This window comes from Periophthalmus magnuspinnatus, chromosome 5 (assembly GCF_009829125.3).
Source record: "Periophthalmus magnuspinnatus isolate fPerMag1 chromosome 5, fPerMag1.2.pri, whole genome shotgun sequence".
Lineage (NCBI taxonomy): Eukaryota > Metazoa > Chordata > Actinopteri > Gobiiformes > Gobiidae > Periophthalmus > Periophthalmus magnuspinnatus.
The window spans coordinates 4,638,424-4,665,762 of record NC_047130.1 but is presented as its reverse complement, the minus strand read 5'-3'; the positions used below and the strand labels follow the sequence as shown (position 1 = coordinate 4,665,762).

The window sequence follows — 27,339 nt, the reverse complement described above, 5'->3', positions numbered from 1 at the left end:
ATGTGAGTGTCATGCATCCATAAACAGAAGCTTTGTTTTGCAAAGCATGTCAGCTCAACATTTAAGTTGCTATAACTGGAAATATGGCGGCTCATTACAAGATCAAGTCAGTGTTTGGTGAGAAATTATTATGTTTATATCTGCTTTTTGCTGTTGTGTTTGTGTTCTCTCTTGTCCAATCATCTCCTTTGGTTGTTAACCGTGCTTGGAGCTGTTCTGTACCGGCCCCAGACCCTGCTGGAAGCTAGTACCCTCCAGGGTCCGCTTCAGACCACCTCAAACGGGGCAGTACTGTTCACTGTAGACAGTGGAGACACATATGGGCTGTACCATTCCGCTCCAAAGCAAACCAGTGGAAACAAGGCTTATGTGCTGAAATGTTTGTGTTTATAAAATTGTATATACATCTAATTTTATTTTTACTTTTAGTTGAAGAAATACTATGCTGCTGGCAATATTCTCTGCAGTCTTAGAAGAATGTGGGGAAAGATGTGCTAAATCTTATAACAACAGTGGAGAAGGCGAAGGTTTCATTTAAAGCCAGTTAGAAAATACATATCCATAAAATGAACTTTATACAATAATTAACTTGCCATTTGTGAGGTAATCTACAGAAAATTCAATAAAGTTAACAATGTTTTGGCATCAGCCAGACACAAAATGAGTAGTGTCTGGCAAAATACAGTCAATAAATTAATACAATTGAATTTACTTATATAATAAGTTATATACATTATATATTATAATTATATATATTTTTTCATTAAAGTCACTGTACCTGAGTTTTACTGCCTCAAAAACGTGAAAAACAAAACTCATTTTGCATTTTATGTAATGGTCCAAAGTTATTCATCACTTCCTTATACATCCTAATTATTAATCGTGATGAGTTTATTAGTGATTTCTACAAATTTTACAGACCAGAGTGGAGTTTTGCCATCATGGTACAGCTAACAACATCTTGCATGCTAACGTGCACTTCGTGATTATCGGATATTAATAATACAATACAATATATCTGTACTGAGGTAATACAATTTTGCTAAAATACATGTTAAAAAAATCTAGTGCAGAGCTTTTAAAGTTTTGGCTTAGAAATGCTAGATTTAACCTGTCCCCGCTAATGGGTAAACGTGTGATTTAGCAGCACACATAGAGCAGTGTGATCCTGTCCACACAAACATGCTTGACTCTGGGTTCGATTGCTGTCAGCTCGTCCAATCAGTGATGTTGCTCATGCTCTGCAAATTTTTCATTTCAAGCAAATGCCACGAGGCTTATGAGTGATTGCTCTGAGCTGGCCTCTGGTGGAGAGGTAATCAGAGAAATCAAGCGCTGTGACACATGGCTGTCTCACACATCACTGCCAGCACAGGCACCTCGGCCTCTTTTACACGCCGCCATGTGCTAAACACAGCACTGGAGAATAGGCGGCTTATGAATAAATTGTACCTCCAAATGAGACTGTTCCCAGTTCCTGAAGCCGTGGAAACACAGGTCAAACACAGTTGTAGATGCAATTCAACCAGGAGCAGAAAACTAGGCCATACTTTGGTAACAGCCATTTTGTGGAAAACCCTGTGTGGATTTTGGGTGTATTTGAGGGAAAAGGTAATTCTATCCCAGAACTGTCATTCAGATTTGAACCACGTGGGAAAAAAACAATGCAATATTTATAGTCTACAGATATATAGAATAAACATGTCATGATCTGGTAATTCAGGCAATGCAAGATGGTTTACAGACATCTCAGTATTGTCTCATTCTTAGCTATGAAATAATCTGTGGTTAGTGATTGCCACAACTAATGGTGCATTTCAGATTTCTTGGAAGTTGGTTGTTTAGCACTTTGGCAGGTTCTTCTTCGTAATCAATTATACAAAAAATACCTTGGAAAGCATTCTTCCTGTGAGTGGGATTGCCTTGCCACAGATCTGACCAGACCCCAGGAATCTTTTTGCACCTTTAAATAAGAAAAGACTGATTTTGGCTGCACTTGTGTTGCGCTTGGCACTTCCTGTTAAGCGGAAATTCATTCATTTCAATAGAGTAGAGAGAGGAGAAAAGAGAAAAGTCTCTACACATTATGTTAAGTAAGTTGTTTGGTGTATAATTGGTGTCCACTCTTCATGTGCACCAGCAAGTCCACAACAAAGCTCCCTTTCTGTGGAAGACTTGAAAAGGGCTTTGTAGTAGTCTGTAAATAACTTATCGCTGTTGAGATTGGCAGACTTATACAACCAGCAGGATAATACTGGCGCCTGTGGCAACTTCCTGAATAAGGTCAATAATGAGCCCAAGGTAACCAGCGTGGACTGAAGCTCCAACTAGGGACAGTGAAAAGAACAGAGGGCTGTATGCGCTGTTGGACTGGCGTGTTCAATAATCACAACACAGTGTAATGCTCACAGCTGTAATGTCCCCATATATCATGTTCACTCAAGTGTGCATTTGAAGGGAATTGTTTTGGAGCCCTGGCAGTTCAATCACACTTACATTCTGTGTGCTTTCTTTTATGTTAGTAAGAATCTGTATGAATGGATGGACTTTTGTGTTATGAGTATAATGTAACAAGTCATGTTCAATAATGTCAAAATGTCCACTACTGGAATTCATATGACTATTCCTGGTGATGCCACTCTAAATGTGTCTCCTTATATGGAGTGAATTACATATTTACTTGTCATGTGTTAAAGGCACTGTACCTGAGGTTTACTGTCTCAAAAATAGCAAAAGATGAAGTTTAAATCTGTCAACCGGGCAAATCGTTGTAGGAGTGAAGACGTTTTGCTGCTCGTCCAAGCCGCTTCTTCAGTTCTGGTCAGATTGCTGGTGAACACTGCCTTATATCGGTCTGAAGGAAGGAGCTAACTGCACTGAAACTGGAAACAGCTTTTGTCTCCAGTTTCAGCCTTAACAACGCTATTCAACCTTTAATGGCCCTCCTATCACTCTCTTTTCTTTCTTATTGTTCACATTGGGTCTGAGAAAAATGTGAAAAAATGTGGAAAACAGAACTAGTTAATTTAAAATGGTTTGCCTTAGTTCAGTGTTATTCCTCACTTTCTTAAAGCATTCCTAGCATCCTATTATTATTCACCACATTATAAGCTTGTTGCACAACTTTCAGAGGCCAGAGCTTAATTTTGCAGTCACAGTACTACTAACAACAACTAGGATGCTAACAGTGCAACTTCCAGATTTTCTGAGGCTAAAATGCTTTGCAATAAGGAGCAGACTGCACATAGCAGACTTATTTTGAGCCGAAGCAGCCTATGCTTTTGAAAGAGTATTTTGGCTGTGCAGTCTGCTGTATTTCATCTTACTGTCTGGAAAAGATTTGTGAGAGCTAAGAACAAGTTAGAGTCATAGAGAACAGCTCAAACTACCACTAAGGTTGAAAATCAGATACTCCCGCTTTAAGTGATCTGCTTCCTCTAAATTGCACAGTGTTCCATTTTTCCCAACCTTTTTATAGCTTAATTTATTAAAAGTCTGTCTTATTATTCAGTAGCATTTTAGGCTTAATTTTTATATGTATTTTTTTTTTTTATTTGTGACTGCATTTTTTTTCATCCTGCTTCTCTTCACTGCTTTAAGCCTACTTTATGTTGCAACATTGAAATTTCCCCAAATAAATGTTATCTTCTCTGATCATTGCTATGAACGTAAAATAAAGTTAACCTCGCTAGTTAAGTCCAGAAGTGGTCTATAGTAAAAGCCGTATTATATATAAAGACAAATAACTGAGACTGCCGGAGAACAATAAGCTAAAACAACACAAAAAATAACCAAACGATTAAACAAAAGCCACTCAGGTTACAGCTATAACTCCTCTCTTAGGCCAGTTGGCTCAGCAGAGAATAAATTCTAGCTTCTCAAACCGGTACCTCCAGATTGACAACGACATCTGGATGAAAAAAAGAGATATAAAAAACAATTTTATAAAACATTGACTACATTTGAAACACAGCCTCAAGCCCAAAACGGCCATAGCTCCATTCAATGCAATTAAACTTAGCCTTATTAATTTATGTGCAATAGAAGCACAATCTAAAGTTAGTCTAAACCTAAAAAAAATGTATTATTCAGCGTGCATTCCAGAGAACATGCTCACAAAACCTCATTTAATCAAACCCCTACCACCTGAGTACTGCTGTTTTACAGTACCGGCTGCTGCCACGTTTCAAATGGTATAAAATGTGTGTCACTGTGTGTTGAGTACCCACTGTAATCAATGTAGGGACAGCCTCACAGTCCCTGCTCCAGGCCAATCAGAGCTGCCTTCTTCTCCTCCATTAGTACATCTCTCCCTCTCTCCCCCTCTCATTTGTCTCCCCTCCGTCTCTCCCGCTCTTTCTTTGTTTGCTTCATATGCATAATAATCTCATGACTTGGCTGTAGTCAGATAGAGTTTTGGTGGCGCTGGTCGAGCTGGTGGAAGCGATCCTGGAAGCTGTGATCAATACTGAGGAGCCGTGGGGCCATTATGGAAATCAGGTGGTATTAAGAAGGAGCAGAGGGTGAAGGTGGAGGATTGTTGAGCAAAACTCCCGTATTTAACTGAGCCAAGATGCTGTTCATTCATACTAAGCTTATAATATAATATGAGGAAAAACTAAAGGGCTGGGCAGTTCATCAAATATGAATAAAATAATAAATAAATAATACACAAAAATAATAACATACTTAATACAGCACAGCACAGTACATATTTATTTATTTATTTTATTTCATTATTTAAAAGGACAATATGTCACTTTCTGGAGGTGGTATGTCTCCTGCATAATTCCATGGACATAGAAAGTTAAAATTGTACTTTGGAACATTCTTCATGGAGATAGATATGTTTTTTATGCCATACTGTGGAATATTATAGCCAAAAAACTCTCCTCCAGGCCGAGTCGGGTTTGTGGAGTCAGGTTTGTGGAGATGCAAGCCCGCTTACACATGTTTTGTAAGTTTTTCAGTGCAAGAAACACAACCAAAAATGAGGAATTAAAAACAGGCATGCTTTTATATTTGTCTTCTATTTGGTAAAATAGTTTTTATTGTGGTGTTAAGCTGAATCAATATGAGGGGAAAAAAGAATATTATCAATTTTTGTATCACCCTACTGCCCTCAGAAAAATACAGCAATAGGCGAGAACAGAGTGGAAAGTAATAGAACAATTTCGGAAATATTTTACATTATTTTCTCAAATCAAGCCAAAATTCTAAACTGCAATAAATCAGAAAATATACATCTCACTTTGACTTAAGCCCTACTCCTAGTCTTTGCAAAAAACACCAAGTTAGGTTGAAAAAAGGTGCCGTTATAATGTTTTTGCTTTGGGTTTGATGCAGCAAAGTTGTACTCCTGAGTCACCGGCAGTTCTATTGTTTTGGAAGTCTGTTTTGTAGAGCATATGAATATAATACTTTATAAAGTTTGACTAGTGAGGTCGAGGATATTCGAATCACTGCTCCTGGTAAACAAACAGTTCCTCATGAGCCCAGTGCGCTGATTGTAATGCACAACAACATATATTTGTGAGGGGAAGAAATGATAGGCAAACAGCTCCAGGCTCCGGTAATCAACAAAGAAAGAGCAAATGCAATGTTTGATTAATGTGTGCGGCTGGTGGCTGCTAGGCTTCAGTCTTCAGGTAGAGAGAGCTGGTGAGATGAGAGGAAGAAGAGGAGGTGCTTCTGTGCTGTCTGTTCAGGTCTGTTAAACTACATCAGAAAGACAATAGTGTGTCTGAAATATTACAAGTCAACATCTGAGAACGCATGTGCTGCTAAATTTAAGCTTGAGCATGAGCAAAAAAGATGAATATGAGCAGTTCAGCTTGGATATCACTAGTGAAAAAGACCAGAATTTTGTCTTTCTGTAATTTTCTTAAGGGATTGTTGAAATGCTTGTCAGTGTCTAATTTCTCGGAAGCTAAGCGAGGCCGATCTGGTTAGTTCTTTGTTGGGAGACCACTGGAAATATCAGGTGCTACCATAGACTGTTTATATAAATGGACATAGCTAACCTTCTAGCCGTCGCTTTCAAAATAGGAAGTGATCATGGGCGTGCTTCTGGCTCCGTCGACTCTGGCTCCAATTCACTTTTTATTGAAAAACTGTCGTCCCTCTCCGTAACTGCTGCTGTCAGGCTCATCACTTTGGTCTTAAAATATTCGTTTTAATCTGCGCTACATGATTCTGGTGTCTTTTTTGTCTATTTTGTCCATAAATCAAGATATGAACATTAATAACCAAGGAAGCACCTTCTTTTCCCAAGGTCGCTCCCCGTACCATTAGCAACAGGTTTTATTGACAGCATTGGTAAGCGCCCGCTCCCTGCTAAATCAGCGGTGCAGGCAGGAAGGGGCATTACCTTCAACAGCCTCGCTCTGTATTGGTTCTTTAGCTGCTGTCTGTGTAATCCCTCAGTCATCCAGGTATGATCCATAGTAAAAGAAACATTTTAATTTGTCAACTAGACTTCGCTGGTCATCCAAGCCACTTCAGTTCTGAACTGTTTGGAACTGAAGAAGTGGCTTGAATGATCTGCAGAACATCTTCACTTCTACAATGTTCTGTCCAGTTAACAGATTTGATTTTTCTTTTACTCATTAGTTGCTATGATACTCATGGTCGAAATTCCAAATATGGAACCTGACTTTAGATTTTTACCACTATAACTACAAGCCTCGACAAGCTTCGTTTGGGTGGAGCCGAACGCTATGGGTGACTGTTAGGTTTGGGTACCTTTTTGTTTCCCCCCGTGTTTCTCAATTTCCTTTTACTAAGTTAATTCATAAGAAGTTATTCCAAATTTTTTCCTGTATATTTTTGTTAGTTTAAGTTAGTTAGTAGCTAGTTGAGAAGTTTTACCTATTTTATTTTAGTATATACTATTTTAGTATATTTTTTATTGTTTGGTCCTGGTCTGGTTGTTTTGGTTTTGCGTGCCAGAGGTTTTAAATAGCGTGATCCTGGCGTGGTTGCTCTCTCCGCTCCCTTGCGCCAGAACGTGCACCTACTCCACGCACTCTGGGTCCGGCGCTGCCCCCTGCTGGCGTCTCCATGCTTTTTGTTAGCCTAGCTTTTTTTGTTTGACCTGGTGAGTCAGGATGTCCTTGTTTTTGTTTTTTATTTCATGTAGGGAAAGTTTATGTGTTGTTTTTTTTCGTTAGGGTGAGGACAGCAGTGCACTGGCAGCTCTTATGGCTCTGTATAGGGTTGGCCTGTCCAGCGCACCGTCCTTATTTTACGTTGGCCGGCTCACCATGGTCTTTTTGATTTGTTTCTTTGTTTTTTGTTGGGCACAGAGTCTGATAAGGTTTTTTTTTTTTTCTCCCACCAGCTTTCCAGTTTAGCAAGAATCAGAAGCCACAAAAATAATAAACCACTTTGAACCTTTCCCTCTGTTCTCCCGTGTCCCTTTGTAAATATGTTTGATCTCTTTGGGTCGTAACAGTGACGTCACGCTCCCTTAGTCCACTTCTATTATACAGTCTATGGATGCTACTGTGGGGAAGCGGTGACTCTAGTGGAAACTGGGCAAGACACTTCACCCACCTTGTCTTTTATGAATGCGGTGTGTGTGACTTCTGATGGTGGTCAGAAGAGCAGATGGCGCAGATTGGCAGCCTCAGTGTATCCCAGGGCAGCTGTGGACTACAGAATAAATTACTTAGCCCTTTTGGGTGTGTTAAAGATGCTATATAAATCCAACACGTTATCAAGCAAAAGACGAAATTTAAATCTGTCAACTGGACAGATCGTAGGAGTGAAGACGTTTCGCTGCTCATCCAAGCCGCTTCTTCAGTTATGGAGGTCTGTTTTCATCAAGACAACTGACTTCAGCATATAAATGACATATAACTGACTGACTGTTAAATGTCTAATTCAAATACTTCTTTGACTACAGCTATGACACTACTGTTGGTTCACATACAAAAATACAGCATCTGCCTTGATATGATATGAAAGAAACACCTTTTGGATGCTTACTCGAAACATTTGGCACTACTTTAGGGCATTTTTGATGTATTGAGGCTCTTATCCAAACTTTCTAATGTAATTAATAAACTCTAATTAACATTTGAACTATGATGATCAAACAATTTCGGCCCCAGCTTTTTCCATCCCATAAAACTACGCCTCCGTACAGATTTGTGTTGATCCTGCACGACAAACATTTACATGGCACTCCACAGGCGATCTCCTGTGATTCAGCGGGGCCCCGTGTCTGCAGCGTGTCCAGACCAGCTGCTGCGTCCATGTGTTTGTGAGGACATCTCCAGCCACTGTCTTCGAGCTGACAGCGGGAGCGAGCATGCACCAGAGGAGATTTGCTAAATGCTACTCATTACAAGCGTGAAAGAAAGATTGGGTTTTACAGAGCAGCGTAATTTACTGCAGTATAAATCAAAATCGCAGAAGTGGGGAACCAAAATGTGTACGAGTAAGAGCGGTGTTACTTTAAAACTTTATTACTTGAGTAGAAGCAAAAAGGAATGACCCAAGTTATTAATTAAAACTCAGGGGTAGTTTTTTTTTTTTATTTTATTTTGTTTTACTTAATTGCAGATGTTGCTATGATACTTGAATGTCTCTTTATACAAAATATGGCGCTTGCTAACCCTGTTTAGACTGAAACACACCCTGAAATATACAATTCTCGTTTTTATTTGGTAATATTTAAGTCTTCTCTCAAATTTCAACGCCCCTGGATGTGTTTACAATCTACATTATGAACAAAATTTAGATTTGAATACTTGAAATCATAGTTGCTTCACAAAATACTGTTGATATTTTCACACGTTGGAAACTTATGACATTCCTCTTGTGACCTCTGCGAAAATAACTTTACTGTTTCACTTTTAATTTGACTTTTTATATAAAATGCAGCCCGTCTCCGCAATCTCCATAGACGAAGTAAAAACAGAATATCTAATTGAAATAATCATCTGTACCGCTAACACATCTTTTCAATACATTTATGCTAATTCACCTCATCACGTCTCATTATTCCCCAGGCGGCAGCAGCAGCAGCTATGGAGGTCTTTTTTCTTTAGTCTTTTCTATATTATTTTTAATATAGGCTAGATTTAACTTAATTTGAAACCACTTTACCCATACTGTTTTCCATGAAGCGATAAAAGTTTATATAAGTCCAGATTCCCCGTGGTTCAGTGAGTCCAATCGCCACGGTGACCATCCTAATGTTATTCAGTACTGTTGTGACTGCAGTAATAGCTTGGGTGTGGACCAACAACAACAATTTGCAGTGGAAATGGGCTCTAGCTGCTTCTCTGCTCCTGTGCCTAACTCTTTACATTATAGAGTTTAGAATAGCAATGTGCAGGCTGAGCACCATAGACCAGTGACCACGGCAGAGACTGTTTTAAGTAAGAACATTCAGCATAATTTACTGTGAAATTGAGTGTGAAACGGCTGAATGTAAAATCATGCATGTGTATATTTTACCAAGATATATTTTAGACCCTTTAGACTCCTCCTCTTCACTGTTGGTGCTGTATTTTGGTTATGTTACACAGAATTCAAATATTGAATTTCAATCCCTCTCATTTTTGCCTTCAAAATGGCGTGTCTAAATTGAAAATCCATCCCTCCGTGCTGCTGGGGCAACCGAGCAGTGAGCGACCACAGTGCAGGAATCCATCTCCATATCTTGAGCTATGTGTGGCCTGGCCTGTGGATTAGCCTATTGTGTGTTTAGGATGTTGGTACTTAAACTTGTTCAAACATGTGGTAACTCATTGTTTTCTTGTTTGTGTTTGGCCAATACTCTTGATCACTTGGTCAATTAAGTCGTATAAATGAGATCTTGATTTTAACAGGTTAATTTCTAGTTAAGTAAATGTCTAATGGATATAAAAGATCGTCATTCCTGCACAGACATGCCTCACAGTGAGTGGCATATGTTCTCGCAGACGTGTTTAGATGCCAGAATGGAAACATAGCCGCTCGTATTATGACCAATGTACTCTGTGTTACTCTTGTGTTAGTGTGCGGCTCACACAGAGCTTTGTGTCACACTCCAAATAACAGCCTGTACAATTCTCTGTTCTTTGAAGAGAGCTCCCAGTTGTTTTTATTGTGGTAGAAAGGAGTGCCATAATTGGAATAGATATAAGATTGTATTGTGTTTGAGAAGAGGCCTTTGATATCTCTGATAGTAACTTGGCTTTTTCAGCTTTGATTAGACATGAAAGCGCCATCGGCACAATGTGGCACCGCGGCCAGCGTGGCTGCACTCTGCACTTTTAATGACCATTTGCATTTCTATTTGCATAATACAGAGTAGTAAATAGAAGCCTTTGGTTTAGATCAAAAATATAGTCATGCATTTATGTATATGTATCTGTGACTAGACAGAAATGAGCTGCCATGATTACTCCAGAGATGACATGAAAGTCAAATTAAACTTTGATTACGGAGCTTTCTAGAGCCAGTTTTTTATCAGTAGTAGAATTACTGGTCACACAGACGATGTTTGGAATAGCCATGAGTGCCATAAAACTGATGAGAGCAAACCTCAGACCTGTTATAATACCTCCATTATAAAACTACAAGCTCATTATTCACTACCAACAACCACATCAAACAGGGCTGGTGTCTGTTTTAAGTTTATACACTAAGAAAGTCAACCACAGTGTCGATAATACCGTCCCAAAGTCTGATGCAATGTATAGGAGATGACACCGTTTCTGTCAGGATTTAGAAAACCTCATTTAGATCTGTACTATAATGTGTATCTGGTTTGCCCTGAGGTTAACTGCTACGAATGCTAAGGAGTTTAAGTTATTTTTTAAAATTGGTTACACTCTGCCCTTGTGGAGGTAATTAAAATGGTCTTTCTTCAGGTTTTGGCAGAGACTTGCTGAGATGTGCGTCATAGAACAGAACAGAAGCGTATGAGAAAGAAGAAGTTTGAACTGAATAAATGCAAGATAGACGTTAGATAGACGTTTCAGGCAAAGCAATAACATCACCCTGGAGACAAGCACCATGGAGCCCGAACCGGTAAAGTTCCACAGCTCACCTTTAATTGTTTTAGTTAATCTTAAAAGCCACCTGGTTGTTTTCTATCCAGAGAGAACCCTTTAGCATCAAGGTCTTGCAAAGTCAATTTAAACCTGAATTCGCAGTTAATATTTCAATTACAACCTACGTGTCTGTCGTTTCACTTTCAATTTCCAGTTTGTTTTGTTTCCTCCCTAAGGTCGCTCTCCTGAGGACCAGCCGGGGGAACTTTTACAGCTATTATTGTTTTTTAACTGGTTGCAACCGCAGTCAGCAGCTCAGCCCTTGTTTTTGTCGACATAATTAGTGCATCTCGGCTCCACCTGAACTGCAGCTCACCTTAACACTAAACAGAGTAATTAGCCTGTAGAGACCACCTCCTTCTCTGCTCTACAAATAGACCCTAACCCACCGAGAGCGTCTGGCATCACGCGCCGCAGGTAGACAGCCTAATGAATGGCACAGTCAGGAGAAGTCAGGACCCGGGATCAAGTCACTGAGCGACACGAACCGCTGACCTGCAAGTGTAAGTGGGAGAAAATTAAATAATGAATGAGAGGTGTGACCAGCCATGGTGAAATTAGAATTTTCACACTATTGACAATCGATGAAGTTGGTTTTGGATTTAAAGAGCACATCACAGGAAGTACGTTGTTGTATTTTGATAATTGTTAATAATCATCATCTTGACTCTACAAGCGCTAAAACACACAGGAAAATGTCAAAAAGAGTACAATTTTATCAGTAATACAATTTATCAGTAAATATTCTCTGTTTAGAAGCTTTCTGTTATCATTTTTCCATATTAGTTTGGTTGAAAATATATTTTAAACATCTCAAATGTGCAATAGAAATAATCGTTTGACAAGTCAGCTCATGGAAAAATAATTGCTGACTCGTCAATTACTAAAATAATCATTAGGTGCTTCTATTTTTTACATTTTGGTGATATTTATTGTTTGACTTCCTGGTTGAACACTGGCAGCAGATATAATATACACAGAGGTAATTTCATAACTGTTACCTAGCAACCATAACGTTAACACTGGCTCAAACTCCCCTAAAATGGACGCATTTATTTAGTTAAATGTTTAAACTGTCAGAAAAATGCCTTCGTCGCGTAAATGGACTTTGGCAACATAGGTAGAGGTGGTCTATTTTAGAACCTGCCACAACTTCTTGTATTTTTGTACTTTTCTTCTCAACAACTGATGCAAAACCATGATAAATATTGACTGCGGGTGCTCTCCCACCAAATCAAGTAATAATGAGAAAAACATGAAAACCTGTCACTTTAAAGCCCACTTTCTGTGAGCTTTGGCAGTGGGAGCTGTCATGTGAGAGAATGATAAATGATGTATGTGCTATTATAAGTGCTCAGTTTAGACCCAAACTCGCACTCACAGTGGGGTCCCAGTGACCCTTAAAGGCCACTTCTAATTGGATAGTTTTCTGCCCCTCGACCCTGGTCCCCATTGGCTGTCTCTCGAGCTCCACAGAGCGTTTTGGAGACCCCCAATTATCTGCTCATCCTTTGACCCCACACCCCAAGTCCACGGCTCCGCTGCTAACCAAGCACAGTAATGTCTGCGAGGAGCATTTTAGTTTGTTCTGTTGTGTTGGCTTTCCACAAATATTTTTCAGCAGCACTTTCGTTTAGGGAGCACATTTTAATCGCTAAATAACTGTGTGTTCTGTTATTAGTTATAATGGTTATTCAGGTTTTAAAGCATTTTTATAAAGCTTCTGTTGATCCATATTAAGACAACAGCTTAGATAATGTCCAACAAATACAAATATCTATATGATACTTAAATATGGTCACACAAAATACAGTACATTAACCCGAAGTAGTTAAAGCTGGCACATTTTTACTCTTTTTGCATTTGTTTATTAATTTACAAAAACAACAGAAGTGTCATTTAGACAAGCCTCTAATATACCTCTCACACAGCATTGCTTTAAACTGCCAAGTCGACTTTAATGGTATGAAAATCAATTCAATTAAAGGTCCTATGTTACACAAAACCTTCTGGAGCTTTAAGCCATGTTAGAATGTTGTTACCTCATCAAAAATATACCTGGACTTGTGTTTTGTTTCATTCACACGTTTGAATAAGCCTTTGTTATTCGTCTGTGTACATCTCCAAAAGCTAAAAATGCTCTGTTCCACCTTGTGATGTCATGAAGTGGTATAGTTAGCAGCTACCTTTTACCTTCAGTTCAATAAAAACTTATAACAGGAAATGATCCAAATGATTCTACTGAAGATGCATGGAGTTTAAAAACACAGCGGAGCACTTCCTGTATTACTTCCTGTATTACCACATGACATCACAAGGTGGAACAGAGTGTTTTCTGTTTGAGAAAAAAACAACACAGCCTAAATATGCAGCATTTGTGTGTTAAACGTGTGTGAATGAAACAAAACACAACTCCAGGTCTGTTTGCGATGAGGAAACATTACATTAAATTATAACATGGATCAGAAAATAGTGTAATATGGGCCCCTTAAACAAGAAATAACGTTTTCTGTGATCGTTTGTTAAATCATGACACTCTCTTCACCTCATCCTTGAACTCATTTGCCTTCCTGCTGCTGAGGTCAGAGGTCACGGGCAGAGGAACTCATTTGAATTATCTTCAGATACACACTTGTTTGTTGAGGCTGCAGGCTACACGTGCCCTTTAAATCCGACTAAGTGTTCCTGGACTTTGGACGGCTTCCTGCGTGTAAGTGAGCAGATATTTGCATTGCGTTGCTCGAGAGACTTGAATAATGTTTGCGAGGACTCCGCGTTTTCGTCTTGTTAACCGAGCTCAGATGATGTGCTGTCTTCTGTCAGTGTACACGTTCATTGGCTCATGCAGACAAGAGCAGCCAAAATAGAACTGCGCCTGGTGTTCATCAATCATGCTGCAACACATCTTTGTTTATTTGCATTTAGGAAACCTCCCACCTCTCTCTCTCTCTCTCTCGCTCTTTCTCTCTCTCAGTCTCTCTCTTTCTTTCTCTCTCTCTCTCTTAATCTCTGTCTCAGTCTCTCTCTCTTCCTCTGTCTCTCTCTGTCTATAGTGTCTATTGCTCTTTCTCCCTCTCTCTCTTTCTCAGTCTCTCTTGCTTTCTCTGTCTCTCTCTGTCTATAGTGTCTATTGCTCTTTCTCCCTCTCTCTTTCTCAGTCTCTCTTGCTTTCTCTGTCTCTCTCTGTCTATAGTGTCTATTGCTCTTTCTCCCTCTCTCTTGCTTTCTCTGTCTCTCTGTCAATTGTGTTTATTGCTCTTTCTCTCTCTGTCTCTGTCTCTCAGTCTCTCTCTCTTTCTCTGTCTCTCTGTCTATAGTGTCTATTGCTCTTTCTCCCTCTCTCAGTCTCTCTTGCTTTCTGTCTTTCTCTGTCAGTTGTGTTTATTGCTCTTTCTCTCTCTTTCTGTCTCTGTCTCTCAGTCTCTCTCGCTTTCTCTGTCTCTCTGTCTATAGTGTCTATCACTCTTTTTCACTCTCTGTCTCAGTCTCTCTCTCTTGCTCTGTCTCCCTATCTCTCTCGGTCTCTCTCCCTCAGTCTCAGTCTCTCCCTCTCTTTCTTTCTCTGTCTCTCTCTGTCTATAGTGTCTATCGCTCTTTCTCTCTCTCGGTCTCTGTCTCTTTCTCTCTCTCAGTCTCATTTTCTCTCTCTTTCTTTCTCTGTCTGTCTCTGTCTATAGTGTCTATCGCTCTTTCTCTCTCTCTCTTTCTCTCTCTCAGTCTCATTCTCTCTCTCTTTCTCTGTCTGTCTCTGTCTATATTGTGTATTGCTCTTTCTCTCTCTGTCTCTCTGTCTATATTATCTATCGCTCTTTCTCTCTCGGTCTCTCTCCATCTATCTCTCTGTCTCTATCTCTCTTTGTCTCTCTGTTTCTCTCTCTCTGTCTCTATCTTTCTTTGTCTCTCTGTTTTTTTCTCTCTCTCTCTGTCTCTATCTCTCTTTGTCTCTCTCTTTCACTCTCTGTCTCTATCTTTCTTTGTCTCTCTGTTTTTCTCTTTCTTTCTTTCTCTCTCTCCTTCAGTGGCTGTAGCCTGTTTTTATATTTAATAGAAATGCTGACATGAGGGAATATTTTGATGTATTTTGTGAAGATAATGAGTTTTTTTCTTTTTTTAATCCATAAAAAATATATCTTTCATACTGGAGAGAAGCAGATCTGTGGAGAGGCGACCTTGCTCACAGTGACAATACATGTTTTTGTAGGTATTTTTGAACAGTAAAAACACTGTAATTAATGCACCTTTAAATGTTTATGCATAAGTATATAGTGGGATTATACGTGCTCGTAGCTGATAGCAGCGACTGCCACAGCACAGTGTTAATGATTAAATTGAAGGTGTTCGTCTCTTTGACCTTTTTCCTTCCTCTCCAATGCTAATAGCTGCTTACATTAGCATCAGCAGCTCTTATAAAAACAACCTTGGCTTCTTATTTAGACATTTACTAACGAGCATAAGTTTAAGCGGTACAGCTTAACCCCAGAGAATATTGTTTTTCCTTTCAACGTCCTAATTGTTATTGTCAGAGATGTACCATTTATGCTGCATGGAGAAAAAAAATAAAACCATTAAAATCCCCTGAACACCTGTTTGTCATGTTGCCAAAACATCATGCCTCAAAACTAACACGATTACAATTTCACAGATGAAATTATACTGCACAAAATGTAAAGTATAACATTCTGATCATTGGAGGTATACTGTATAATCCTCTCAGGCGGGTGGTCCGCCATGTGCTTGTCTCCATGGAGATGGTATTGCTTTTCCCAAATGTTCCACACTATGGCACATTGTCTATCTTGCATTTATTCAATTGGTGTTTTTATCGCTAAAAATACTATGGCAAAGATGAATTCTTACTGTGAACGGGGTCGCCTCTCCATAGATCTGATCTGTAATGCGGTCTGGTGGTCACCTACCTGTCTCCATTATGAGAGATAAGTTTAGTATCACAGTAGAGATAAACTAGTATATTTTCACTTTTTATCAAATGACTTGTCCTTAAATTTCCAGCACACGCCAATATTTTGTTTTGGTCTAAAAAATACACACAAAGCTTTATTTTAACACTTTAATGCAAAGCGATAAGTGCACAAAATGTGTCAACTTAAAACATTTGACTTCAGTTTGACTTTTCCCTCCTGACGTAAACACTGGATACTGACACTCTAAACACAGTGTTCCTCAAAGTAACGTTCACATCCTCAGACCAACTTCTCCTGCTTTGAGGACCGGCCTCCAGTCAAAAGAAAACATTTAAACAACACGCAGAATAAGAAATGATAGTAGATAAATATGAACAGTTGAATTGTGGGTCCTCTCACTATGTGTCCTGTTCATGTGAGGAGGGCAGTACAGGCTTTACAATAGTGGACACTGGTCACCTGTAACAGAAAGGATTTATGCAAACCCATATTAATACTGAATTCAAATTCATTGCACACATACAAAGTGTTCCCATACACCTGAATATTCACTGATTCTCCAGCTCTAATCTGTGTGAAAAGAAGAGAAAAAGAATAGCACAATTTGCATCAGCAGTATTACAATCAGTGGCGTGCTGTCATTTTAAACAAGAGATTAAACGCCCATTTCTCTTCAGACAGTCCGAAATTAATCAAGATGCAGGTCAATTTAACATGATGACAAGTTAATATCCTTTCATTTGCACAGGAGCTGATGTATTTTGAGTCAGGATAAAGTTTGTTTTGGAAAACATGCAATTAATTCATTTAAACAAAGTCGTATCCAGGCTCTCCTGCTGTTCTGCTCATGTCTGGTTCACCTGTGATGTTAAAATAAACTGGGTCGGTGCAGTGTCCATGAGGTTCTGTGTTATATTCGCTGCCTCGTTAAGATCTGTTTTTCAGATTTAAACTCAGCGTCGATCATTTGTTACCAAACTATGCATTTCAAAAACACATTGCATGAACAGGACCGTGTTTACTGCTATTTATTATTTTACTACAACACAGTTAACGGACGCCTTCTGTATCATATCTCTTTTGACTAAGCAGTGCAGTCTGAATGGATTAAGTCCTTTAGAGAAATATTTGCTTCAGCGCGGTTGGTACAAGCACAGGGCATGCACACGTGTGACTTTCATGATAAATACTATATTGACTTCAATATATTATAAATGGAACAATAATTTGAGTATTTTTTCTTTGTAGTGCTGGGACATTTTGGTAATTTCTTCTGTAATACGATAAGATTTGGACTGTAGACGTTTGAATTATGAACTAAAATTACACAAACGAAACTTAAGTGTTATTCATTTATACAGCTCAACAGTATTTAACAATTTTGTACATGTAGAATACCTTTTTGTGAATCATTCTGCTTTAGGTTTGGTTTCTATATTATCATTTATCGCCTATATTTACTTAAGCAATACATTATGCTTCAAAATGTGTTATCGTGACGCAACAGCCTCATCACTTAACTCATAGTTGACTCAAACCGAACCCAAAGTAATTCACCTGACTGGAAATAAAACTAGATTCAACTTTTAAAAGAATATGCGACTTCAGTCATAAGTTATTTCTCGACTGAACTTTTTTTTTTACTGGTTTTGAGTTCACCCTAAATTTTTTGCTGACTGCACTGTTTGGATTTACAGTGAAATAAGGAGTCTGCAATTTTGCCCCTTTTCAAATCAGACATAGATTTTGTGATGGTTTAGCTCGGTCTCTTAATAGATGTAGCCTCAACTACATAATTCACTCCCTTAGTCATTCATCCTGCTTATTGATTCTATCTCAAATTTAACTTTCAGATCGGCACCAAGTCCATTAGAACGTAATAACTGGTCGGGTCAATAAGCAAGAGAGCTGTACCAGTAATGTGTAGACTGAATGTAGGTTTATTGGAACGGACCATTAAGTGCTGGCGCGGGGGGGTTCAAAGCGACCGGGGATATCTATCAAACTGTCCCCTGTGCAGTCAGCGATGATGGGAACAGAATAGGGGACAGAACGCTCCTTCAGTAAATTCATCATCCCCTCATTTTTATCTCTGTGTTAAACTTGAGGAGGACAGAGCTAGCGTGCCTGCATCAGAATGTGTGTGTATATGTGTGTGTGTGTGTGTGTGTGTGGGAGGGTGAAATATGGGCCCGCTGTCAGTCTGGGCCAATCAGGAAAAAGACGTCATTCACCCCTCTGCACGCTCCAAAGATGCCCTGATTGAGCCGTGGCATCTGATATAGCTACGAGGTGGGAGCCATTTATCTACCTAGGCAAAAAATACTCAGCAGAAATGAAAGGATAGAGGTGAGCCCAATGATATTCAAATGAGGACAGCGCCTTGTTTAATATGTGGCTTTAAAGTGCAATTCATGTTTTTTGTAATTGTTGGTACTTGGTTTGCTGGGATGGGAGCTGTGGTGAATATTTATCATAGTTTCGCATCAGTTTGCAGGGAAAAAATGAGAAGAAATGAACAAGAATACAAGAAGTAGCAGTGAGCGAATTCCTGTATCGACACAGAAAATTCCATAAAAAATTCAGGAACAATTTACATGTAAGGAAGGCATTCATTTCACACAATAAAATATTCGTCTACATGATACCAGTGTGTAATTTAGACACATTTTAGCCCTTGTTAACGTTATAGTTGCTAGGTAACAGCTATGGGATTACTTCTACCTATGTCGTATCTGCTGCCCATGTCCAACCATAGACTATAAATGGACATTGCTAACCCGCTAGCTCCAAATAGGTAGCTCCAGTGACTCTTGTTCCAATTCCCTTTACATTGGAAAGCCGTTGTCCCCTCTCCGTAACTGCTCCTGTCATTGTGGTCTTGAAATGTTTGTTTTAACCTGCTCCACCTGATCCTAGTATCCTGGTTTATTTCGCTATTGTGTCCATAATTCAAGATATGAATATGAAAAACAGACAAATCAAGGGTCTTCTTTCCCTGAGGTCGTTCCCACTAGTGTTAGCAACAGGTTTGATTGTTTGATTGTTGACTGCTAAACCAGCGGTGCGAGTGGAAATACAGTTTGGTCGCGCAGATTTTTTTTTTTTGTACAATTTTGCATGCTTTTTTTTTTTTAACAGTGTATGAAGGTAGATTGTGTTCTCCGTCCTGATTGGCTAAGGGACTGTAGACCATTGTCCATCAGTCTCCTCCGTGCCGTGTCTCCTGTACAGTACAGAATGTGTCGAGCCAAATTTACATAAATATTCGATCGCAGTGTGACTCTGAAGTGCTGTGTGTTTGCAAGTTTTCTCCCCGACAAAACTCACAATGTCGATGAAACATTCTGCACCGACACATTTCAGAAACACTTTGGACTTAAGTGTTTCTCTGCACAGATCCCGCTGGAGAAGAGGCACGTGAACAACTAATTTAAAGCGATCATCAAGGAAGGGTGATATAAGGTTAGAGTACGAAGGTTTAAACTTTGAGAGTGTTGTGAGAGAAATGTGAGAAAATGTTAATGCCTGTGTGAGAAAAGTGTATAAAGTGTGTGGTGAGGGGTTTTATAGCCTTAAAACATGTATAATAATCGTAAAAAAATAAAGCTGACGACTTTGCGGATTTCGCCTATTGCGGGTTATTTTTAGAACGTAACCCCGGCGATAAACGAGGGACCACTGTATACAATTTCGCTCCAAATTTGCCCTGATAACTGCTAGCCTCGATGAGCTTCATTTGACTCAGTTAGTCCACTTCTTTATACATTTATTCTTTATATGTGTCCAACCTGAAAATTAAATGATTAACCTCACCAAAATGTAAAAAAAAACAACTAAACTAACAAACAAAAAAACACCTAACAAGGTTTTTAGAATCTTAATTTTCATTATGTTAACTATGTTTTGTGTGAAATAAGTCATCTAACCTTTCATACGCACATTAACTGTTGGCAGCCAAAGGAGTTTATGCAAATGAGCGTTGATCGCGTTGGAGTAGGCAGGACGCAATAGGAGATTTATGTATTTTCATTTCACCATCGCAGAGGCAGATAATGGTGGGTAAAATAATATCAGCGGCACAGTTGTATAGAAATAGCCACATGAAGATAAAGTGAGATTCACACTGGCAGTTCATGGAAGTGCTCCCTATCTCTGAAAAGGTCATAATATTGTATCACGGATAATCATCGTGGCCTTTGACTATATTGCAAAACTGTGTTCATTCTTCTTTTAGTAACGGTAAGTGAATAGAAATGCATATGCAAATAAAGTCATGAGAAAATAGGTTGTCTGAGCTAACGCATTCAACTCGAGATAGTCCTGGGTACAATTCCAGGATTGGTGGGGACTTTTTTTTTTTCTGCCAGCCCAGAAACCTAAATATATCCATTAATATGAATAGTATTCTTTTCTATCTCAAGACTCGGTGCTGCTTTCTGTACCAAGTGTCGTGTTTGAATTTTCTGATCCTGCATAATTTACGAAAGAACTGGAAACTAAAAAAAAAAAATGGCTCCAACAACTCATTTTAAATTAATGCTGAAGGTTTTGGAAATGGGATCTTCGGCTATTTGACAAAGTGATATAATTTTGATAGGCTTTAGTGAAGTACCCACAAGACACATTATTTAAACACGCCGAGAAATAAAACTTGGTCAATCCATTTGAGAGAAAGCACAGTTTTTTCCCATCGACATACGCACAAAGCACTTACCCTCGTGAAAAAACAAACAAATAATCTGTGTTTTTTTTGCTAAAAGAGACTGAAGTACATCCTTCTGCGTCACGTTGTTTGTTTTGGTGCTTTTGCCCACTTCAGCTTTGGGCCACAGTGCTGCCCTGTGATTGGTCCAGTCTCTGCACGTCTGGTAAATTACCTCGCCACTGTCAGATTGTTGGACTCTTGAAGTAAAAAAAAAAAAGAATTCACTCACAACCCCTATTTCTGCTTACCAAAACCTTTGATCAAACCAACAAATAAAAGTATGTGAAATCCAGTTGAGCTCTTTCCCATCCAAATATGAACAAAGCACTTTACCCTGAAGTACGTCCTTGTGTGTTGCCATGTTTGTTTTGGTTCATTTGAGCGCTTCAACTTCAACTTTGGGCGTTTGAGCAAAACACAATACTGCCCTGTGATTGGTCCAGTCGCCGAACCATTGGTGATTTAATAAAATATACTCAATACTGTACATCTGGTTGGGCTGAACGAGTTTTAGAAATATTTTAATGCCGAATAAAACTGCGTATTTTGTGGAGGTTCTCTCAGTTTGCTTGAGAACACCTTGGGATCCCAACGGAGGAGCTGGAGGAAGTGTCTGGGGTGAGAGAAGTCTGGGAGTCCCCGTTTAAACTGCTGCCCCTGTGACCTGGCTTGAGATAAGCAGCAGAAGATGCATAGATGTTGAGAAAATTATGGTACTTCAAAACTTGCAGCCTTTGCGATTTGCTAATTGTGTCCATTCCTGTTACAATACAACTCACAGCCCTAACATCCGTATACAGTTTTCTAGCTGCAGTGTACGTAAATGTGCTCATACATTTTCCTTAACAGTTTCTTTATTGTGTCATATAATGTGATTATCACACATAACTCCAACAGAGACACAAACAGAGTTCTTTTCCCGAGAGCGTTTCTGACAGTGTGGAGTGTGTAAACAAAGGACTCTAGAGAACCAAGTCATTTCATGGTTTGTTGTCGTGTAAACCTTAGATATGAGTTTTTAACGTCATGTACCAACAAACAAAGACCGCCGCACAGTGCCGAGGCCTGACACACGGCGCCACAGAGACCCCACAATGTGATTAAAGGGATCGGGCTTTCTTCCGCTCCGCTATATTAACACATGATTGGGGATATTTTGCCGTGGCGCAGGTCTTGTAGTTGCACTGATGTGAGCACAGAACAAGATCAGAGGCAGATAGAAAAGACAGATATCTCCTCACGGATGTAAAGAGATCTGACTGAACCACTAGCTAGCACACTGCAGCAGATATTAGCATAACAACTCAATCAAAACAACGGCAGGTTTGAAACAGTCGAGCGCACACAGATTTCACCTGATCCGGCGTCCCAAATCCAATAGAAGTGAAATTACAGAGAGGCAAGACATTGTTTTCTCTGCTCAGATTTGGAGTCAGGTTCATGCCTGTATGTGTCTGAAATAGCTCGAATAAACTCCAATATAAAAAAGTCCTCAAAAGAGAAGTTTTTGCTTTATTAGATGCCACTTTATTAAATGTACTACTACCTGGTGGCTAAAGTGGTTGCACAGTACCCCACTGTTGTCTGTGTAGTTGAGCAAAATTCGTTTTTCCCCTATAAAGATAAGCATGAGATAAGGGTAAAATGAGACTAATTATTAAGCTTTTTATAGTCCAAGAACTAGATAGTGTGCTGTTAACATGCTAGTTGTTAGTATTATCACAACAGCAAATCTCTGCTGGTCTCTGAAGGCTGTGAATATTTAAGATGTCAGGTATGTGTTTGGAAAATTAGGAATAACTTTGAACCACTGCAAAACTCAATACAAATTTTAAGGCAATATCAACATTCTCAGTCACTTTGGTTTAGTTTTTGTGTTTATTTATCAGAGACAATGCACATTAAAGACATTGACCTACACAAAGAGGTCATATGTTTGCGCTACGTTTCAGCAAGATTGCTAATTTCAACCTTCAGTCCCTGGACAGGTCGGTGCATAAATCCATATTAATGCATTGAGTCATCCAGTTGATCCAGTCCAGGAAAATGTTTGTCCCATTCAGTCACCACATCTATAGACCCATTATACACTATTTACATATGTGCCATACATGCTGCTGCATTCAGACGAGGCAGTTTACTGTGTACAGGTTTGTTAGGTTAAAAGCCACTGTTTGGTCAGGCGTGTAAATATTTCATAGTTTGTACATGATTTCATCTGGGAGGGTGTTCCAGAGGCTTATGGAGAATGACAATTGACCAAAAAAGGTTCTGCATCTTGGAACTATCACTAACCCTGACGTGTAACTATGTGTTCCTCTGTTTTTGCAGTTATTGGCAATACAATTAAAGTATGAATGTTTTAATTGTAACTGTTATAGCATTTAAGGCCATTTTTGCATTTTACTATAAGCTTATAAATTACTTAGCCACTGTCTCTTGAAGTTCAATCAAACCTGTTTTGAATTTACTCACAACCACTATTTATTTGTGCTTACCAAAACCTTTTGTCAAACCAGCAGATAAAAGTGTCAGTCTATGATTCATTTGTCACAATAAGATTTGAACCGATTTTCACAATACACCTGTGGGAAAAAACATGCAATTTGGGCTCCACTTTTATGGTAATACCTCACATTGTAGCACCACTTCACGTTGCACTTTTGGCACTGCTATTACTTTTTCCCTTTCAAACCCCCCCCCCCCCCCCCGCCCCCCCCCCGCAGGTGCTTGGTGCTTGGTGCTTAGTCCCCGGGTGACACAGATGTGAGGTGCTCCTTTATCGGGCAGGATTTATGAACACGAAGCCCGAACGGAGCGCCTTGGGGTGGGCTGACTGATTGTTGGATTTTAGCCCCGACAAAACAGTGCTATCATCAAAGCAGGAAGTGACACAGAGATAGACGAGCACGCTTTCATGTCACCTCCCCCAAAACGTAGCCTTTTACCTGGATTCAACGCTTTGTCATTCGCCCGAGCGCCGGTCTAGACTGGTCGGAATAATGATGCCTCCTAGCAACGGCTGTTTCACAAGTGGTGCATTTAAAATTCAGTCCGATCCGAGCCGGACTTAATAGTGTTTGACTTGTGACTGGACTCGAGGCGCTGTTTGTTTGATGGGCGAGGGAACGGGTGTGTTAAGAAAATGTGCCTTCATTAGTAGGAACGCTCTCGAATGTGTAATTGTGCTGAAAACCTGAGGGGGGTGAGAGGAAATGCTAAGAAATACAGTAAGAGGTCAGCTGAAGTGAATTAGCGTGATACAAGCATTCAATTTGTCTTGTTGGTAAGGGAGACGTGACATGGTTTTTAGTGGTTGTTTTCAGATACCAGAATGTCACGATTGCAAATTCTCAAATGGGAGCCGCGAGCCAGTTTTTTCTATATCTATTACATTATATTTTCATTACAAATATCCTAGAGGAGAATACACACATTATTTGCATTCGTGCTTTAGTTTATGATCTCATTACAACGCCAAAAATCACATTAACAATATGATCGCACAAACACTCGACTCTATTTATCAGCTTTGTTAAGTGATAATGTGATCACTCTTACTTTTGAGTCGAAAGGAGTTCTTGCCTCATTCACCATTTCATTTTGGTAGATTTGAACGTGCCCCATGTTTTGTATAATGCAGTTTTCCAATATAAAACTCTGCTGTACGTCTGAAGATGATTTTCAGGTGCAAATAGGTCTGTCATGATAATAAATATGAAGTCAATATACAGGGTCACTGACAGTTGAAAAAAAAATCATAACTCTTTTGTTTCTCAATATTTTTATTTTATTTTTTCATAGCATTTAGGACTATCCTTCCAACATTAATCTGAGCAGATACAGCACCGAGGAACGAACCTTCATTGTACAGTGGTACTTTGAGTCACATGGGTCTAATTTAGAAACCCAGCGGTGTTACCATCGCCATTTTAATACCAGAGATGCCCCACGTGTAAGTGCCAGGAATAAGGAATAAAAAAAGGAATACTAAGTCGTTTTCAAAGATGGGGTGCAGTATGTGATTTCCACAGACCTGACTAGTCCCGATTTCTTCCTGTGGAGCTATGTTAAAGAAAAGGTGTTTGTGAATAAACCTCAAATGACTTAAAATGTAATATTGTGGATCAAATATGAGCCATAAGCCCGGAAATGCTTTTAAATGTTATGCAATGTGTGTTGGATCGGGCTGTTCAGTGCAAAACCGAAAATGGTGTGCACTTAAAAAACATTATTTTTAAAAATTAGGTCATTTTTAGTTCCCTTAGTTAAAGTGTAAATGAACAATTGTAACCGTATATATTGCTAAAAATCTCAGAAGGTTTAGTTTACCTACTGCTAAAATTTGGTGGGTATAACTTAAGAATTATAGGAGCTATTCAAGATTTAAAAGTGTCAGTGACTTTTGACTTCTTTGTAGATGATAAACAATAATACTGAAACCAAACAAGCAGAATCATTCACAAAAAATATTATAAATGTACAATGTTGTTTAATAGTAGTAATATTTTTGCTGAGCTGTATAAATGAATAGCAGAATGCAACACTTAAGTAATTAGTTCAAAAGCTCAAATCTGATCATATTGCGGAAAAAGTAACCACAAATTTCTCACTAATACAAAGAAAACATTTCCACGTTCCTAAAAATGATTGTTCCTGTTATAATATAATGAACAATATGTCAATATAGTAATTATTGTGACACGATTAGGTGGAACTTATCAAATTACTTTTACCATTATAATCCTAGTCCTAAAACAGTAATTGCAATAAAATAAAATAAAATAAATGAAAAAAAAAAAAATCAATAAAAATAAAATAAAATTAATTAAATAAAAACAAAAACAAAATAAAGACAAAACATAATACCACTTTTTATATTATTTTCTGTGAAGCTGTTTCTTTAACCCTGATGTCTTAAATACTTCAGAAGGTTTAAATAAAATCCATATTTCTACTGTTCGTGTTTATGGAACCCTCAAACAACTGCGCTGAAGTCACACTTAGCGATCTAATTATAAGGGAAAGAAGAGCACCTACGCAGACACAGTGAGAACCTGCAACCTCCACACAGCACCCGCCTGATCCAAGAGTAAACACATACTACTCTGACTCTACTTTTAATACTTTATTGTATTGTGGATGTAAGTTGATTGCAAACTGTGCGTAGACTTAAATATTAATTCTTAATACCAGCAACTTGGAAATACCACCCGGTGTTGGTATCCCCTCTCCAAAACCAAAATGCTGTGACCCTCCCTGATTAGACAGCGTTTTTATCACTCTGCACCACACACTTGGCGACGGTTTTAATATTCTTTTAAACAGTGTGCAGCTTCACAGACCAGGGCCTCCGCTGCAGGCTGGTACAAACCCTACATACATCTGAACACCTGAGCCTCTCCTGGCCCTCCACCCCGCTCTCTGCCATAATGAGATTGGACCATTCCCAAGAGAATTGCCGTTGCCAGGTAACTTCACGCCTTCCCCTTGTTTTATCTATGGTTCCAGCGAGCGGCCCAGCAGCTTTAGTCATTTATTAGCTGGCTTCACCTCACCTCTCCCACATCTTATCACCGAGTGCTGGGAGCAGGTTAACACTAGACGTCTAATTGACAGAATATTTTTTGAGTGTGAATGTCGTGCATGTGAGTTGATAGGCTAATGGGTTTTTCAGGTGGTACTTCTGCCAATGAGGATGAGGCTATACCATACTTGATGTTTATATTGTTTAATTATAGTCATATTCATTTAGTGTAATAGTTTGACTCTTAGCCTCAGAAGTGTGACTCTCTGGGCTTGAAAAACTGCAACCCATGGGTTTCCAAATGATGAAAAATTAAGAACATTACCATAACAATTAACAATATAAGACAAAATATCCGGTCTTTTGGATGATGAAAAGTCCCCAAAATGTTGCCTAAAACAGGATGATAAAGTCCATGAATAGAAGGTGTATGTATTTGATGTCCTAGCAATGAGGTTAAAGCAGTGAGAGTGTCAAAAGTTGTTTAGTAGCAACGATAAGTAATGAAATATACAATATACAACAAATAATATCAAAATAAGAAGTAAGACCAGAGCTAAACCAGGACTTGATCAGGAATTAACAAAGTGGGGCCAGTGAGAGTGCTGTTTCTAATGTGAAAACTAAATACAAACATATACCTATATACTTGCTTACTATTTTATTAACTGCTTAATGTTATCTAACAAGGAAAGCAGGTAAGTAATACAAAATTAGACCTGGGTCACTGCAGACCATGTATAATTAAATTCAATTGTATTACCGTAATTTCCTGAGTATAAATCGCTCTGGAGTATAAGTCGCACCAGCCAAAAAATGCATAATAATGAAGAAAAAAACATATAAGTCGCACTGGACTATAAGTCGCATTTTTGGGGAAATTTATTTTACAAAATCTGAGACCAAGAACAGATATAATGATTAAAAAGAACAACAGCCTGAATAGCAGTACAACATGGTAACGTAACACATTTATATTTATTCTGCTACATGAAGCATAGACAGAACTGAATGTGTGTCTGGTATGTTAACGTAAGATATTAATAGTTAATCAGATAACTAAAGCATAAAAAACACTACTTACTCTCGATCTCACTCCAAATCACTAAATCCATTGAATTCTTCATC

At 38.9% G+C, this 27,339-nt stretch overlaps 1 protein-coding gene across 1 annotated transcript in view; it reads left to right on the top strand.

Moving 5' to 3' along the window:
- Window positions 1-27,339, top strand: part of LOC117370822 (receptor-type tyrosine-protein phosphatase gamma-like) — a 356,737-nt gene that overhangs the window by 44,896 nt on the left and 284,502 nt on the right. The window lies entirely within an intron of this gene.